This window comes from Mytilus californianus, unplaced genomic scaffold, assembly GCF_021869535.1.
Source record: "Mytilus californianus isolate M0D057914Y unplaced genomic scaffold, xbMytCali1.0.p SCAF_9, whole genome shotgun sequence".
NCBI lineage: Eukaryota > Metazoa > Mollusca > Bivalvia > Mytilida > Mytilidae > Mytilus > Mytilus californianus.
Window position 1 is genome coordinate 77,130,580 of NW_026262745.1, and position 18,706 is coordinate 77,149,285.

At 33.0% G+C, this 18,706-nt stretch overlaps 1 long non-coding RNA gene across 1 annotated transcript; it reads right to left on the reverse strand.

Moving 5' to 3' along the window:
* Positions 1-2,060: 2,060 nt before the first annotated feature.
* LOC127716325 (uncharacterized) lies at positions 2,061-4,667 on the reverse strand. The gene is made up of 3 exons (XR_007988868.1): positions 4,531-4,667; positions 3,158-3,298; positions 2,061-2,174 (listed from the first exon to the last, which is right to left on the reverse strand). It is a non-coding gene; the product is annotated as an uncharacterized LOC127716325 (long non-coding RNA).
* Positions 4,668-18,706: the final 14,039 nt, after the last annotated feature.

The window sequence follows — 18,706 nt, forward strand, 5'->3', positions numbered from 1 at the left end:
CAGAAGGCCACCAACAGGTCTTCAATGCAGCGAGAAATTCCCGCACCCGGGGGCGTCCTTCAGCTGGCCCCTAAACAAATATATATACTAGTTCAGTGATAATGAACGCCATACTAAACTCCAAATTGTACACAAGAAACTAAAATTAAAAATAATACAAGACTAACAAAGGCTAGAGGCTCCTGACTTGGGACAGGCGCAAAAATGCGGCGGGGTTAAACATGTTTATGAGATCTCAACCCTCCCCCTATACCTCTAGCCAATGTAGAAAAGTAAACGCATAACAATACGCACATTAAAATTCAGTTCAAGAGAAGTCCGAGTCTGATGTCAGAAGATGTAACCAAAGAAAATAAACAAAATGACAATAATACATAAATAACAACAGACTACTAGCAGTTAACTGACATGCCAGCTCCAAACTTCAATTAAACTGATTGAAAGATTATGTCTTCATCATATGAATATCAGGCACAATCCTTCCCGTTAGGGGTTTAGTATCATACCATCATAACATATATGAGAAGAACATAACCCGTGTCATGCCAACAACTGGTTTTTAAATAAATGTGTTTAGTGCCGATGCAAAGACCCTATAAGTGAATCAATATTAACGCCAAAATATGCAATCTTTAATGACCTGACAACAGTATCGTAACTATATCCCTTCTTAATAAGTCTATTTAAAGGTTTTGTTAGTTTCAGAGGTGAATACTGACATTTTTGTGCTTTATAAAGAATATTTCCATAAAAAAATGGATGTGAAATACCTGAACGTATAAGAAGTCTGCATGTTGAGCTATATTTACGAATGATGTCCTTATACCGATGATAAAATTTAGTAAATGTTTTGACTAGTTTGTGATATCGAAAACCCTGGTGTAATAATTTTTCAGTAATACATAAATTTCTCTCGTTAAAATCTAAAACATTGTTACATACACGAGCGAATCGTACAAGTTGAGATATATAAACACCGTAAGATGGTGACAAGGGAACGTCACCATCTAAAAATGGATAATTAACGATAGGAAATGAAAAATCATCTCTTTTATCATATATTTTAGTATTAAGCTTTCCGTTAATGATATAGATATCAAGATCGAGGAAAGGGCAGTGGTCATTGTTAGTATTAGCTTTATTTAAAGTAAGTTCAACAGGATAAATTTCTTTAGTATACATACTGAAGTCGTCATTATTGAGAGCCAAAATATCATCCAAATATCTAAAAGTATTATTAAATTTGTGTATCAGATGTTGTTTCGATGGGTCTTTACTGATTTTTGTCATAAATTGTAACTCATAGCAATACAAAAAAAGGTCCGCAATAAGTGGTGCACAGTTAGTCCCCATTGGAATTCCGATAACCTGATAATGTCTCTCTGGTATCTTTCGCCCCTCTTTCATATAAGGGTCTATTTCATTCTGACGCACTTACGTGATTTGCTTATATGGGTTCCTAATGATATGTGTCGAACGTCTTATAAAAAATCACGTGATAAAGGTTCTTCAAGGAACGTGTCTTTGTTGTCCTGATATATGTTTCATAAATGAGGGTCTGGCTTGGGGGTTCTTCATTTCTTTATTCTTTATTCTTTATATTTAAGATAATGTTTTTCTATTCCTAACATTTTTTTGCATTTTAATCGGTACTTTTTGGCTTACTTTTCTCTATTCTTGATATTTAAGCATCCCGGTTTACTCTAATCTTTTTATTAGTGTCTACCTTTTATTCTACACTTGTTGCCCCTTATTCTCTATTCTGTAAACCCCATCAAGACCATCATAAATACATTTTTTTAAAGAAAATAATAATAGCAATAATAATCAGCAATTATCCGATAATACATGCAGACATGCTAATATATTTATTACAACACTACACAAGGAATGCAAGGACATACGGTGCTATGTTAGATTGAACATGGTAGCTTCGTTGAATTATTTTTGGAGAGCAACAGAATGCGGACAACACGAAGAAAAGACGAACTTTACGATTGGAAGAAAACTCAGATAACTCATTATCTTTATTTGCATAAATGTGAATGTCGTTTGTCTGCCTTCCGGTTATATCGGACCTCTGCTACACACCATACGACCTCTTGCACACAAACAACCTGGCTTATCTTTTGGTGATTGCCCAAATGGTATACACTGACCACCAAACGCACAAGCTGTAATTGAAAAAAAAAAATTCTTATGTATACTTAAACTATTATAGATTTATATTTATGCGAGTTCCTTACATCAAAATATTCATTAGGTGGATACCTGATACTATCCACTTCCCTCTCAAACATTAGTAAGGAAACAACTATACTTGTCTCATATATGTGACGATTAATTATTTTTGTATTTGGCACATCTTTAAGGTCGTCCGATCTGTACATATACTAATTGTACTAGTAACCTATTTTCTTTATCACATTATGCCGGAGTTGGGAATGAGAGTACTGTATGCATTACAAGAGACGGTTACATTGTCGACGCACCTGATATCAATCCGTTGGAAGTTCGTGCGGTTTCCGAAGTCTTCTCTGTTTTTCTAAATTTTGAATATTCCTAGCGAATTTACTAGATTTGAACCTTGGATAACTACCTACTGTTGCCTCAAACTTTAACCAATATATCATAATGGTCTTTATATCATAATCGAATGGTTGCTTCACTTTCTACTGACTTGTTGACTGCTGACCTTATCATAAAATTAATCAGTTTCACATCACATCGTAAGTATACCGAATTGTTCATGACTTATGATCAACTTTTGTCGTAAGAATTTTTGTGAAACTGAAAACAGATATTTAATTCTTTCCGATGGGTTCCTTTATATAAACGTTGTCTTCCTATTAATGTTGTTCAAGGAATATGATTTATACTGCATGTGTCGATCGAGTCCGGACCTTAGCGAGGATCGATGTCTAAGAGGCTTTTTTTTAAGTATGACGCTCGGACTATATTATATAATAGACACATCTGAATCTGGATGATTTTGGAAAACAAGCTAGGAAACTCTTTTTTGCCTGCTCAGCGGAGAGCAGCAACAACCGCTTTAAAGTCTTTGGTTTGACCCGGCCGGGGTTCGAACCCATGAAAACATTAGATGAAGATAAAGTAGTATTTATGTATAAAAAAAACGATCAAAGTTGGAACTAACCTTTCATTCTTTTCAATTGTCTTCGCCCACGGACACCACACTTTATTCCGTGACATTTATCTTCCTTGGAATCATATTCGTACCAGTTAGTACCTCGCCGATGGCAAACATCGGCATTCTTTTCTTTGCAATGTTTTGAACCTGTGGAACAAACAAAACACATACCTAACCATTTACTGCGAGACTTATATTTCCAATCAGTTGTGGGTAGAGGAAAATATACGGTTGACATACTTTGGGAGGCCGGCTACGAATGATTCCGACAATAAAGGTAGGCGTGTTATACACTATTGTGTAGATAAATGAATTTATATTTACGACATTACAAGTTTTAGTGGGGTAGACAACCGAGAAATCGAAATATAACTGAAGTTTGCGACCGGATGACATTTTTCAAAAATGCGAGTTAAGTACCTCGATCGTGTTATATTCGAGTGTGGTGTGTTTAAATGAAAACCATTTTTTTTAAGAAATCTCAATCGACAACTGAATGCCTTCTTACACGTTCTTCACACCAACAGTAAATACCTAAAATGCACATATTGTGAAATTAAAAGCGTATTTGATAGCAGGTCTTGATTCTAGACTAAATTGGACCCCTCCCCCCAAAAAAAATATGAATGCGTGACAGAGGTTCATTATTCTAGGATTGACCAGGATTAGACAGGTTCCCTGTCCTTTAACTGTTTGGCTCTGAACGATAACAAAGGTGTCTCAGATACCCGTATGTTGCAAGGGAGAGAACCTAGACCAGGATATTTCCTCTACCTTGTCACTACCATTTGAGGACTGATCGTACACTGAGATACATAAGTAATGCTATATTTGAATCACCTTGGTCTGTTGAGATTTCGATATTTTCTACACAAAATAACCAATGAACCATAAACTTATGATTTGCTTTTTCTTGCCTTAGGGTCTAAAATTCCCCCCCCCCCCCCCCAAAAAAAAAAAAAACCAAGCAATTGTTTTATCACTTTAAATGTACATTAAGAACTAAAAATGTATTCACAAAAATACCGAACTCCAAGGTATATTCAAAAATGGGTGAAGTCCATAAAACCTGACAAAATCAAACGTTAGACTATAACAACCAATGGAACGAATGAATAACAACTGTCATATTCCTGACTTAGAAAAGACATTTTCCGAGGATAATTGTGGGTCAAACCTGGTTTTATAGCTAGATAAACCTCCCACTTGTATGACAGCTGTTTATAGTTTCATTATATTGACAAAATTGAGCCATCAATACAGGTATAATTGGTTAATGTGACAATAATTTTGATCCAGCAGCCAAAACCGTGAAAACAATACAATTGTCAAAGGTACGATCATATTAGCCTTTATCGGTTAACTAATTATAAACATACGAGCTAGTGATTCAACTTTGCTAATGAATCTTTTCCCTCTGACCAACCGAGCTATACATTTCTCAGTGACACAGGATTCGCCGTCAATCTTTCCCCATATTTCTTTATTCTTCTTGCAGCCTTCACTTGTGTCACAACCTATTCACAGATGACAATGTGTTGTAATACAAAGAATAACGCGATATTATATGATAACAGAAAAAATATAAAGATCGCCTGCAAGATTGAAGTAAGAACGACTAGCCTTAAGTCTAGTTCAGCTTATTCAGATAAGGAATTTAATATTTGTAGTCTTATACCTTCTGAGAATACCCAAACAAACAAAAAACTTCGATTTTAGAATGCCAATGAAAAGATTAAATTCGATTGAAGTATATTCGCGGCACATAGTAAAACGGGAAAGTATTGTCTCTTCGGTAAAATTTTTCTGAGGGGTTTGAACTTTGCCGCCAAACAATAATGATAAAAAGGCAATTGAATGCATGATCACTTCTAGTGTGTCCATTCATTTTTTCCTAGAAATCGTCATACAGAATGTCCAATTACGTTAAATTTAGTAATTATCCGTAATTGGATTTGGATTACATAATTTAATTTTACTAATTTGTTTAGTAGTCGTAGTCTTAGGACTAAACTGTGTACATTCAAATTGTAAGCAAGATTTAGCATTACTTCTATATGTATATAATTTTTAAGTAAGGTCCTACACTTATGTTCACTTGGCATTGACAACAGGACGCAGGTTTCTAAATCATTGTTTTCCTGATCGACCACGATGTTTGTGATTTGGATTTAGATGTTTTTAGATATGATAGAATCTAGAATGTTGTATATCTGTTAGGGCGTTATTTCTGTACTAGTATATTTATAACAAAAGCGACACTGGCTCAGAAAGATATACAATCTGCAAGCTAGTCAGTACTTACTTTTGGGTTCGGATTATTTTTCTATATATTAAAACTATAGTATATACTAAGATGTAAAAGTACACTAGTGCAGAGAAGACATTTATTTACAAGAGTCATCATTAAACACTGCCTATTACCAATTTTAATATCTCCAAGAATGCCATTTAACCCGCATTTTAGTGCTGAACAGGCGTTAGGCTTTACCAAATCGTCCGGTTCATAACATGTACCATCCACTTTACATCCTGCAAAGAAATAGATTCTAATGTATACAGCGTGTGCTATTTCTAACAGAGTAGGACAGTGTGTGCTTTCTTTAACAGAATAGGACAGTGTGCTATTTCTGACAGAGTAGGACAGTGTGTGCTTTCTTTAACAGGGTAGGACAGTGTGTGCTTTCTTTAACAGCGTAGGACAGTGTGTGCTATTTCTAACAGAGTAGGACAGTGTGTGCTTTTTTAACAGCGTAGGACAGTGTGTACTATTTCTGACAGAGTAGGACAGTGTGTACTATTTCTGACAGAGTAGGACAGTGTGTACTATTTCTGACAGAGTAGGACAGTGTGTTCTGTTTCTAACAGAGTAGGACAGTGTGTGCTTTTTTAACAGCGTAGGACAATGTGTGTACTATTTCTGACAGAGTAGGACAGTGTGTACTATTTCTGACAGAGTAGGACAGTGTGTTCTGTTTCTAACAGAGTAGGACAGTGTGTGCTTTTTTAACAGCGTAGGACAGTGTGTACTTTTTCTGACAGAGTAGGACAGTGTGTACTATTTCTGACAGAGTAGGACAGTGTGTACTATTTCTAACAGAGTAGGACAGTGTGTACTTTTTTAACAGAGTAGGACAGTGTGTGCTATTTCTAACAGAGTAGGACAGTGTGCTATTTCTAATAGATGAGGGCAGTGTGCTATTTCTAATAGATTAGGACAGTGTCCTATTTCTAATAGATTAGGACAGTGTGTGCTATTTATAATAAATTAGGACAGTGCTCTATTTCTAACAGATTAGGACAGCGTGTTCTCTTTCTAACAGAGTTTCTAACAGAGTAGGACAGTGTGTGCTTTTTTTAACAGAGTAGTACAGAGTGTGCAATTTCTAATAGATAGGACAGTGTGTGCTATTTCTAACAGAGTAGGACAGTGTGTACTATTTCTAACAGAGTAGGACAGTGTGTACTATTTCTAACAGAGCAGGAGAGTGTGTGCTATTTCTAACAGAGTAGGACAGTGTGTGCTATTTCTAACAGAGTACGACAGTGTGTGCTATTTCTAACAGAGTAGGACAGTGTGTACTATTTCTAACAGAGTAGGACAGTGTGTGCTATTTCTAACAGAGTACGACAGTGTGTGCTATTTCGAACAGAGTAGGACAGTGTGTGCTATTTCTAACAGAGTAGGACAGTGTGTGCTATTTCTAACAGAGTAGGACAGTGTGTGCTATTTCTAATAGATAAGAACAGTGTGTGCTATTTCTAATAAATTAGGACAGTGTGTGCTATTTCTAATAGATTAGGACAGTGTGTGCTATTTCTAACAGATTAGGACAGTGTCTGCTATTTCTAATAGATGAGAACAGTGTGTGTTGTTTCAAATCGGGTAGAACAGTGTGTGCTATTTCTAATAGATTAGGACAATGTGCTATTTCTAACAGATTAGGACAGTGTGTGCTATTTCTAATAGATTAGGACAGTGTGTGATATTTCTATCAGATTAGGACAATGTGCGTTATTTCTAATAGATTAGGATAGTAATTATTGTTTCAAACCGGGTAGAACAGTGTGTGCTATTTCAAACAGAGTAGGACAGTGTGTGCTATTTCTAATAGATAAGGACAGTGTGCTATTTCTAACAGATTAGGACAGTGTGCTATTTCTAATAGTTAAGGACAGTGTGCTTTTTCTAACAGATTAGGATAATGTGTGCTTTTTCTAACAGATTAGGATAATGTGTGCTTTTTCTAACAGATTAGGACAGTGTGTACTGTTTCTTACAGATTAGGACAGTGTGTGCAATTTCTATTCGGGTAGGACATTGTGTTCTATTTCTAACAGATTAGGACAGTCTGTTCTATTTCTAATAGATTAGGACAGTGTGTTCTATTTATAACCGGGTTGGACAGTGTGTTCTATATCTAACATATCAGGACAGCGTGTGTTGTTTCAATCCGGGTAGAACAGCGTGTGCTATTTCTGCCACAGTTGGACAAAGAATAATGTAGATTAAGACATATCCGTCCACCCTGCTGTAACGTATAATTTTGATAATTCTAATCTTTGTTTGATGGAAGGGGTACACCTAAATAAAACAGTGACCAACAGGTCAACATTTGATATTTAGCAATACATATAATTGATTCTTTAAAGTCATATGAAACTTCAAATTTAAAAAAAAAAGAGTATGTTTAATATACTTGAATTGGTAAGTTTAACTATAAAACAAGTGTACATGGACTTTCTTGTAAAACAAAATCCTTTCTCGATAGAACTTCGGCAACCGGACAGCACAAGTGCGATCGAGGGAAGCATAGTGATTAAAAGAATACTGTAAACCAAATTATTTTCGAGAGCGATTTATTTTCGCGACTTTCGCCAGTAGAAAAATAACGCAAATATAAATCGTCGCGAATACATAAAACTTAGATCGTTCCTTATTCAACTACTTCAGTGAAAATCGCGAAATTAAATCGCTGCGAAAAAGGATAGAACGGGCTTTTTTTGTTATTTAATGTTATTCAGGGTTATATCTGGTCTATATACCAGCTTTGATAAGTGTTTGGTATTACTATAAATTTTCACTTCTTACTATGAACATCAAAATTATTTATTTTGTAAACATATTTCCTTTCTCTATTGAAACTGTACACGTATACCTAACAACAAAATTATTTTCATTTACCTGTGTTTAAAGTTATTGCAAATGGCTGATATTTTTGTTCGAGCATATTGTTTTTCTTAAATTGTTTAACATTTCATACCGATATAACATGTAACTTTTATTATTCTTCCCTTAGTTTATTTATTTTGTATTTACATTGTATCATAGGTCAAATTTATTTGTTCAATGTATGTTCACTGGTGTTAATATGTCCTTTGATTGAGTTGAGCTATTTCAGTTGGTATTTTATAGTGTGTCTTTCTATGTTGTGATGTTACATTATTGTTTTAGAAAAAGGGTGAAGGTTTGGTACCATCAAAACGTTTAAACCCGCTGCATTTGTTTACACCTGTCCTAAGTCTGGAATCTGATGTTCAGTAGTTGTCGTTTGTTGATGTGGTTCATAAGTGTTTCTCGTTTTTTTATATAGATTAGACCGTTGGTTATCCCGTTTGAATGGTTTTACACAAGTAATTTTTGGGGCCCTTTATAGCTTACTGTTCGGTGTAAGGCAATGCTCCGTGTTGAAGACCGTACTTTGACCTATAATGGTTTACTTTTATAAATTTTGACTTGGATGGAGAGTTGTCTCATTGGCACTCATACCACATCTTCTTATATCTATTAACGCAAAATAAAGTATCCGCGAAATAAGTTGGTTTACAGTAATCAAACGTGCACTGGAATGTAAATAGTGTTAATTGAATCTGAAATAACTAGTTAATAGTGGTACATCAAATCATTTAACAACTGTTATGGCACAGTTTAATTAACATATGACAACACATGAACAATATAAAGAAAAAAATTACATCGCTTTGTCAACTCACTTTTTTTACGTGCTCCATGATTCTGTGTTGATATTTTATCAATGTCACGATCTGGTAAACTTCGGCAATAACCCCGAAAACTACTTAGTTTGCGATCAACAATCACTAACTTAAATATATTTTTGTCGATTATACGTCATGATTCGTTATAAATGTAAAATTAAAAAAAACGTACACAGAGAACACAGTTAAGTATATATCTATCCATTGGTTCAATAATTTCCTTAACATTATAATTACAAGAAAATCGTTTCATATGACTTTAAACAAAATGAAGAAAAAAAAGGTTTGAGAACAAATTTAACTGATACTGGCATAAACTTTCAACTATGATGACGATTGAAATTAGCACTCAAAAGTGCTAAAAGATAGCAGGGTACACCTTTGTTTTTTGTCATCACTTTTGATAGAGAAGCATAAGTAGAAGGAATAATCTAGAAACGTAATTGTTCAGCCATCTTTAATATTCCAAATCTGAAAATCCGAATTCATGTATTTGAATTTATAATAGGGTCGGTCCATGATATATACCCATTTCTAGAAAAAAAAATAAACTCCCAAGTACTCGCAAAGCGGTTTGTGTTTGTATCGGCAGACAAAACAGCCAATAGTGTAGTTGTGGTGTGACGCATATACTACACGGAAGTTCTCCAAAACGAAATTATCAATTTGTCTACATTCAGGTCCGTACGCTCCACAGAGAGTCAAATTGTAAACAAGCATATCACTCCGAACATTTGAAAGTCCCGACTATGTAATTGTTACCTAAATTACGCAAACAACCATTTAAATTCCGTTTAATCTTCGCATCTAGTAAGTGTCTACTACTAATATGTCAGTGCTTCTAACTACCTCCCTTACTACTATCAAAGAACTTGTTATTAACTTTTGTAATAAAGCTTATGAAAATAATGGTATTAATTATTTTTGGAGTGTTAAAATTCTTTAGAGGTTTTAGATAAAATACGTGCTTTTGATGGTTCTTTTAATTCTGTTTACAGTTATGATTTTCCTACTCTCTACTCTACACTTCCACGCAATCTGACCAAGAAAAAGTTTTCATATTTAATTAAATGGTCTTTTGAAAAATCTTATTGCAAATTTATTTGCTGTAACTCGTTTAAAGCCTTTTTCTGTAACGAAAAAGGAAATGTGCTAGTTACACTTACTGGAAATGTGAAGATATGATTGAGGCTTTAAATTTTCTCACGGAAAACATATATGAACGTTTCGGCGACAAAGTTTATCGACAAGTAGTAGGTATTCCTATGGGCACTAACTGCGCCCCTTTAATAGCAGATTTATTCATGTATTGCTATGAATCTCAGTTTATGACCGAACTCAGTAAAGACACGTCATTGTTACATTTGGTTGATACATTCAACAATACCTACAGTTATCTTGATGATATTTTTTCGTTAAAAAATCCAGAGTTCTCTAAATATACTACCGAAATTTACCCAAAGGAACTCACTTTTAATAAATCTAACATAAACAGCAGTAGTTGTCCTTTTCTAGATTTAGACATTTCAATTTCTAAGGGGAAACTCCATACTAAAATTTACGACAAAAGAGACGATTTTTCATTTCCTATTGTTAATTTTCCTTTTTTAGACGGCGATGTTCCCTTGGCTCCATCTTACGGTGTTTATATATCCCAACTCGTTCGTATTGCCCGTGTAAACGAGCAACGAGAACCTATATTTTTTGGACTAAAAATACTGCTCTAATAATTTTTCTTTAATTCAAGCAAGGTTTCGTTCAAAAACTCAACTTTCTAAAGTCTGTATCTTGAAAAAGGCTATCCTTGTCGCCTATGGGAAAATTAATTATTTTTGAAATCTTTGAACTGTATGGTTGTATAAAGACTTACCTTTTTTAATTACCGTATTGACTTTTCCATCATCGCCACATTTGTGTACTTTACATCCTAATGCCCAGCTTTCTCCCAGAGTCTTTCTTTTACCATGCCAAAGACAGTGGTCGGCATCTTCAATAATCGTATGTAGGTAATATTATTATACAATTATTTACTGGCTATGAGGATAATAAACCTGCTATTGTCCGAATAGTCAGTAAGTAAGTGTTTAATATTTTTTCAGAAAGTACGGGTAAATGTTTGCTTCCAGTAAATAGTTCATAACCAGTCAATAGTGTTTAAAACTATTAATCGGTTAATATTCTTTTTACGGGAAAATATTTGCATCAATTTAATGGTTAATACCTAGTAAATATTTTTGAAACTATTAACCAGTAAACAGTAATTTTCAGATGATTTCTCTTCCCGAAAAATATTATCAATGCATAGTGTTAGTGTAAATTGTAATCTGCCGTCCAAGTAGTAGAACACTGTAATCCGTATTGTCATCAAAATACTAGGTATTAATTAAATTCAGAACACCAAACTTCTGTATAAAACCATTAATAAAACGAAAATTTCAGAAACGTTGTACGAACTTTTTTTGAAAGTAGCAATTACTCAGAACGAAATGTAAGTCCTTAATTGTATTCCAGCTTACTACCGGCGCAAAGCAGATGAACAATAAGCGAAAGTCAAAAGTTTAATTTAAAATGGATCTGTATAATTTACAAATAACATATAAGCTCTAAAACATTTGAATGAAATCCTGGCCAGGAACTAAGGCTACTACAATAACATATTCAAAATACCTTTTAAAACATCGACCCAAAGGTATTTCATGTCAGCACATGTTGTGCTATTTATACCGTAGAAGGATTATGCAACAGTGGATCGTCATTGTAAATGGTCACCAAAGATACTTGAAGTCTGTCTTTAAGTACGTGTAGTAACATATTTGTCAGAAAAAGAAGGGGGAAGAACTATGGGGACAATCAAAAACTATAACTGAAGTTAAAAAAAAAAAAAAAACGGAAAGAATAACAACATGCCACTTAACATTTATCAAAATAGTAAGACAGTGAGTGATGTACAAAATCTAGGAAAAAAGGAAGTAACGCGATTGTGTCACTACAGTTTAACATATTCGTAGTCTCCTATAAACACAGAGACCCCAAATCATGATGGCGTCCGTAAAACGTTCAAAGGGTAAACTTTAACTTTACCGTTTGGAACCCATGGTTCAATAGTTTCCCTATACATGTAAGCATCATTACTCTATGAAGAAAGTTACGATAGAAAGCTCAAGCCCTGTAATATCGTATGTACTTGGAGATATATACAACATATGCAGACGCTGCTGGAATTCTACTGCTCAAAAATGGAAAAACTGAACTTTTTGTTCTCAATCGGTCACCCTTGTCAATTTTTAGATATTTGTCAAGATATGAAAACGGCATTAGCTGCCAATTTTCTTAGCAAACAAATACATTTTAATAGGAATATAAAACTTTCATAGGAATCAATAAACAATGCACGGAATTGTTATAAAGTATCAACATATGCAAGTGACATCGAGTTATCCTTGGTAATTGTTTTGTATATTTAAATTTCACTTTTATCTTATTGTATATTGTGAACAGATTTGAATGCTGTAAGCAGAAGAGAGTTAAATGTGTAATTCGTTTATGTGCTAGATATAGTATTGTGAACATCAAGTTCTTGGGTTCTTAAATCGATCACAAATGCGTTAATCAGTATTTCTATTATGATAAATTCTTTTAGAGAGCTTTGTTTTCGTTTTCCTGCAGTTAGAACTACGAGGTATGGCTTGAAATCGTTCCGATATTCTGCAGCCAAACTATGGAATGAGTTGCCAAACCACTTTAGAACTGAAACATCTTTTTCTCAATTCAAGAGTTTAATAAACTCATGGATTGGCAACTCATGCCATTGCAATGCACGTGCTTAGCATCTACATTGTATTTTTGAAGTTTTATGTTACAGCTTTGAAACAGAGTAGTGCTGCTTATTATACGTCCACTCTTTTTCGTGTTTTATTTACTTAGTGTTTTATAATTTGTGATTGCTGTGCTTTAGTGTTTTATGTAGCTGCTTTAATGCTACTTTTAGCTAAGTGCTCATGCATGCAGATAATGTGTAGTATTTAACTTAGTTCAGTCTTGCCTAACTGTGCATGAAATATTTGTTTTTATGTCTTTTATGCTTTAATCATTTAATTTTGGATGTAACACGTCTTCTGATTGGCTGAAAGTGTTTTGTCTATCAGCTCATAGACATAATTTTGTCATGTGACCGTGACGTCATCAACGTTTTTATCATGATTTACTCCTTTTTAGAATTAATTATAAGGAATGACTGTAATATTTTTTCTGTCTATTCGAGTTATTCAGTGTGCACCACATTTTTGATGTTATTTCTTCATAGACAGAAAAAATATTACAGTCATTCCTTAAATATCAGTATTGTGTAGTTTTATTGTGTAAATGTATGTGTTTGTCGGTTGTAAAAGCTCAATTAAAGAGCTTATGTTTTTGTTTTGTGACATGCCGACTTTAAATAAAGCTTTTGATTCGATTTTGATTTGATTTATTTTCATCGAGTAATTCTTTTATTACATGCATAAAACAACTTATTACTGGAGAAATCCTTAAATATTTAACTGATTAAATTTGTCATCTGTTCGAAATATAAAAGAACTTGATAATATTGGAAAAAAGTAAAATAACAAAAATACCGAACTCCAAGAAAAATTGAAAACTGAAAGTCCCTTAACAAATTTCAAAATCAAAAGCTCAAACACATGAAACGAATGGAAGACAACTGCCATATTCTTGACTTGAAAGTATTTATATATTGCCGAAAGAATTCGTTATTGCTGAATGTGCATATCATGCTTCAAGATTGTGAAGTTATATTAGTTAATGTCATGCCCCAGTATTGTTTTAAACTGTATTAATGGAGTACTGAATTGTACTATGTGGTGCATACTGTAATATTTATTGTGCTTGATACATATACGCTGTTTTACTTTTGGAATAAAGAATATAGAAAATAAATCAAATATATAATGTCATTATACATTTAAGTTGAAAACAATTTAAATAATGATCATGCAGATTGAACAGTTAAACTTGATAACTTGCAAGTTCGTAAATGAATAAAAACTACTTGTTAGACATGTATAAGAATAACTTACCAGCAAAAATAGCAGTTACTGTAGACAGTAAAATACATAGAAACAGGATTAGCATTTTCAAAAAAGCGACAAAATGTGTAAAGTTGTTGAAGATTCAATCTTCACTGATCTTACTTGATAATCATTGACACAACAAAACCACATGTTACTTGTTTCATGTGACATTTTACGTATTGTTTATTTGTTCTGCCGTTGATGTCTTTTTTTCACCATCTAAATCAATAAGCGGTTTCCATCTATTCACTGTATTATAAAACTGCTTCATGGTTATGAATATCTTGTCTCAAATGTCAATATAATATGTCAAGTTCTATGTCTACATTTTAAGAACAGAGGTAATTTATTTTAACAAATACTATGATCAAAGAAATGAGGTACATATACAATTTACTTAAGAAAGTTAGACATTATAAATATAAAATAGGATTGGAAATGAGACAACCAGAGACCAAATAATGTGAATATGAGCAACTATAGATCTCCGTAAGACCTTCAACAAAGACACATGAAAGAGCAAAACCTATAAAAGGCACTGACATGAAAAAAGTCAAACTATTCAAACCAACAGTCTGATCTATACTAACGCAATAAAGGAAAACATGACAGACAGTAAGACATAATTTTAAGTCTTAAAGAAACCACTCATTAGGATATGAAGTTATAACAGAACACGTGAACATTTGGCGACGTATCTTGTGATACACACCTATTAGCATGGTGTTGGTGCCTCTTTTCGCTAACATTAGTATTATAATTTTAATTTACCTACTTATTTATTTATTTTTTTCATTTTTAAAATAAATATATCGCAACCGCACATGAACCATTACTTTATTAAAATATAGATGTCCTTCCTATCATAGAATATAGAGGTTAAAATACAACATGTAGTAAAATTTATGGTTGGAAAACATAAATATATAAATTCAAATGGGATAGGATTTTAATATTGTTTTATATTTTAATTTCCGAACAAATGCGATAAACACCAAAGCAATATTCAAACTCGAAGTCGAAGACAATTAAAAAAAGAAAATAAAGACCCAAATTATCGATCTCATACTAAAAAAAATTATGTTTCCCTCACTAAAATATCAATGTGCATTGGTATATTGTTAAGCAGTGCCAAATTATAATTTTAATTTTCAATTATTACTATATTTTCCGCTAGAAGTTCATATATCAAAACATTCATTGTCCAATTAACAGTCGATTTACAGATACTGTTACCCTGTTCGTTTTAAAGTCAGATTTTAACAGATGATTTGCAATATGATAGATGCCAATTGTGGTACAGGAACTATCCAGGAGCGTCCGAATTCAAACTTCCCTAACTGCGAGTACACTTTTCAATACTTGTTTATTGCTGTTTAATCTGCAGTTTTTTGTTTAATAGGTTGTATTTGTCTTTCTTTAACTTGGTGTTATATGCCCCTCATAATACTGACTGTCATTCTTTGATCTTTTTATTTCGACCCTTTTTGGATAAATTGATTACATTAAGACCCTTCGAAACTGATATTTATCATAACAGTCCTTTTTTAGCCCTTCCTTTTTTCTCAAATTCGTTATTTTTTGTTTTCTTTTTATTTCATTTATTTTCGCGTTTTCTGTGTTACATTAATATAGATACATGTATACTAGAAATAACATGTATTTACTATTCACAATCAATGCCTGGTTTATCCACATGTTGAGCAGGATCTCCTTAACCTTCCGGAAAACCTGAGATCACCCCTGGTATTTGGTGGGATTCGTGTTGCTAAGTCTTTAGTTTTCGATGTTGTGTCTAGTATACTGTTGTTTGTCTTTTGTTTTTTTTTCTTTTTTTGCCATGGCGTTTCAGTTTTTTTCCGACTTATGGGTTTGAATGTCCCTTTGGTATCTTTCGCCTCTATTTTACTTAATATTTATAACTATCCACAACAATCACTGATAATATAATTATATGAATTTGTTTTTGTGGGGGAATTTGAAATTAAGTCATCTGAATGCCTAAATGACCATTTTATTAGTTCACAAACAAACATTATATTTGATGTGAAGTTTGCAAACATTTTCAAGAACTGTATGCATGTTTAGTTTAGCATGGATGCTTTTTTGTTTGTTTCTGTGTTGTGTGGTTTTATTACTAGCTGACTGGTAGGTTGTGAACAATTGACTTTACACAAAACGAATACTAAATTTGTCAATTTGTTTTCAACTTATGTCATTAATTTGTTAATTTTTGGTTTATTTTTTCATGTATTGTTGCAAATTTAGCATTTCAAAGGGGGACTGCATGTTACTTTCCTTTTATATCTGTTCATTTAATAGGGAATTTACATACATTTACAAGGTCACATACGTGCACATGTAAATGTTTGGTATATTGAAGTAAACTTACAAATAAATTTGTTTGTTTTTTTATTGGCACTTTATAATTATCTTGCCATTTCAATGTACATTTGTTAAAATACATATTCTTCATTAGCACTGATTATAAAAAAATACATTAAAATCTATGTTTACATATATGTATATATATATATTATTTGTATACATGGGGTACAAATACTTGTGTGGTATTGCTTTTCAGTACACAATTAAATGTACAGTAACTGTAACCCTTACAATACGTATACTGTAATAATAACTGTATGATATTCAGTTAAGATTGCCAATGTCAAACATTTCGTCATGGTATGGATCCTTTAACTTCTTTCTAAAGGTTATTGAAGGGGTTGGCAGTTTAACTTCTGCAAGCAATTATAGCTTTAATTTTTTATACAAATAAATTTTATATAAAATTCTATACCAGTACTAGGAGGATAAGTGGAGACTCCAAATGCACAACTGTGCTGATGGAAAGCTCTGTAGCTATAGCACTTTAATTCAAGACAAATGTTGGTCTTGAACGATATCTTATTTTATTGCGATCCCCTGAGCGGAGGAGAAATTTTACTCGATTGCGTATTTCGTCACATAGACTTAGATTGAACTAGGTAGATATCATAGTATTTCTCGAGGTGCACCTCAAATGAAATTGATGATGAAAAACATTTTTTATTTTACATATGAAACTGCATGTACTTCATATTGTCCTATTTTAGGCACTTGATTCCTAGCCAAAAACTGATCTGGCTACTTAATGTAGAGAATGTTGATAATAATATCTGTTTGTGATTTGATTGATGAAGGCAAAATATAGATCTAGCTTCTCTGATTCAGGAACGAGGATGGCATTGTGGTTTGCTAAACTCACCAATAATAATAATGTTCCTTTTTGTATATATTTCATCATTTACAATCAGAATGATTCCCATATATATAAGTATTTTTCTATTTGGTTTTATGTATACTTGGGAATGTCATTTAGCATCGTCCCTTTTTGCCTCTTGTAGTCGGGTCACCTTACAATATGTATCAACCCCTCTGCATCAAGCACGAGGATGACATGCCAGGTTTGAGCATCTGCTAATAATACTATAACCAAATTGTCTATAAACGTACATGTATACAATGTGCGTTTATCTCCCACCTTGCCATGCAGCACCGTCCCTTGATGGCTTTTGCAGTTTAGTTACATACTATCCAATACATTGACAATTCATTAAAAGCACTATTTCGTGTTGGTATGTGCCTGAGGAGGAGGTATAACACTTTTAAACATATATATGTATAGATAATATATACATAATTACTTTAATATATATATATATATATCTACTTAACAAGTCTTAAAGGGTACAACATCACCAAAAAATAATATGAACAAATATTAAATATTTCGGATAACAGATATCCTTCATCAGTATGATCACGATGTAAAATGAATCATATCAATCTAGTCTGATTATAAAACTATAACAATCTTGAAATTTATACAACAAAACAGTCAAAACTGAACATCATATAGACGCTTGTACAATTCTAAAAATTTTAAACATGACGTAGGTAATGTAGCTATTTGCAACAGAGACTGCAAAGATATGCTTCAAATAAAAATAGTAATGTGCGATATGAACTGGTACAACTCAAAAATTTCAAAGGTAACGACAGTTAAGATGTTACAACAACGATTGCGTGGAAATACATTTCCAATAAACAGCACTGACCGATCCAAGCTAGTATAATATTTCAAATTTGACAACGGTAGAGTAATTAAAACAGAGGCTGCGTATTTAAACATCCCAAATAGATAGCAGTTTGATAATGATTAAAAAAATAATAATAAATTTTGACTAAGGTTAAATAATTGAACATGACTGCGTACTTATACATCCCTCCCAAATGAATAGAACCCTGTAATTTAAACTGGTATAATTAAAAAATTCCTTAAAACTGTAAGAGTCCAGGAAGCCTGAGTTACTGGAAACAAGTGATGGTAGGAAAATAAGTGATAGTAGGGAAAATGAGTGACTCATTCTATGTTTTTTCATTTATGCCCTCTGGGGAAACTGTCCTTAGCTTTCTTATCAAAAACCTTTCCCGAGCAGAAATT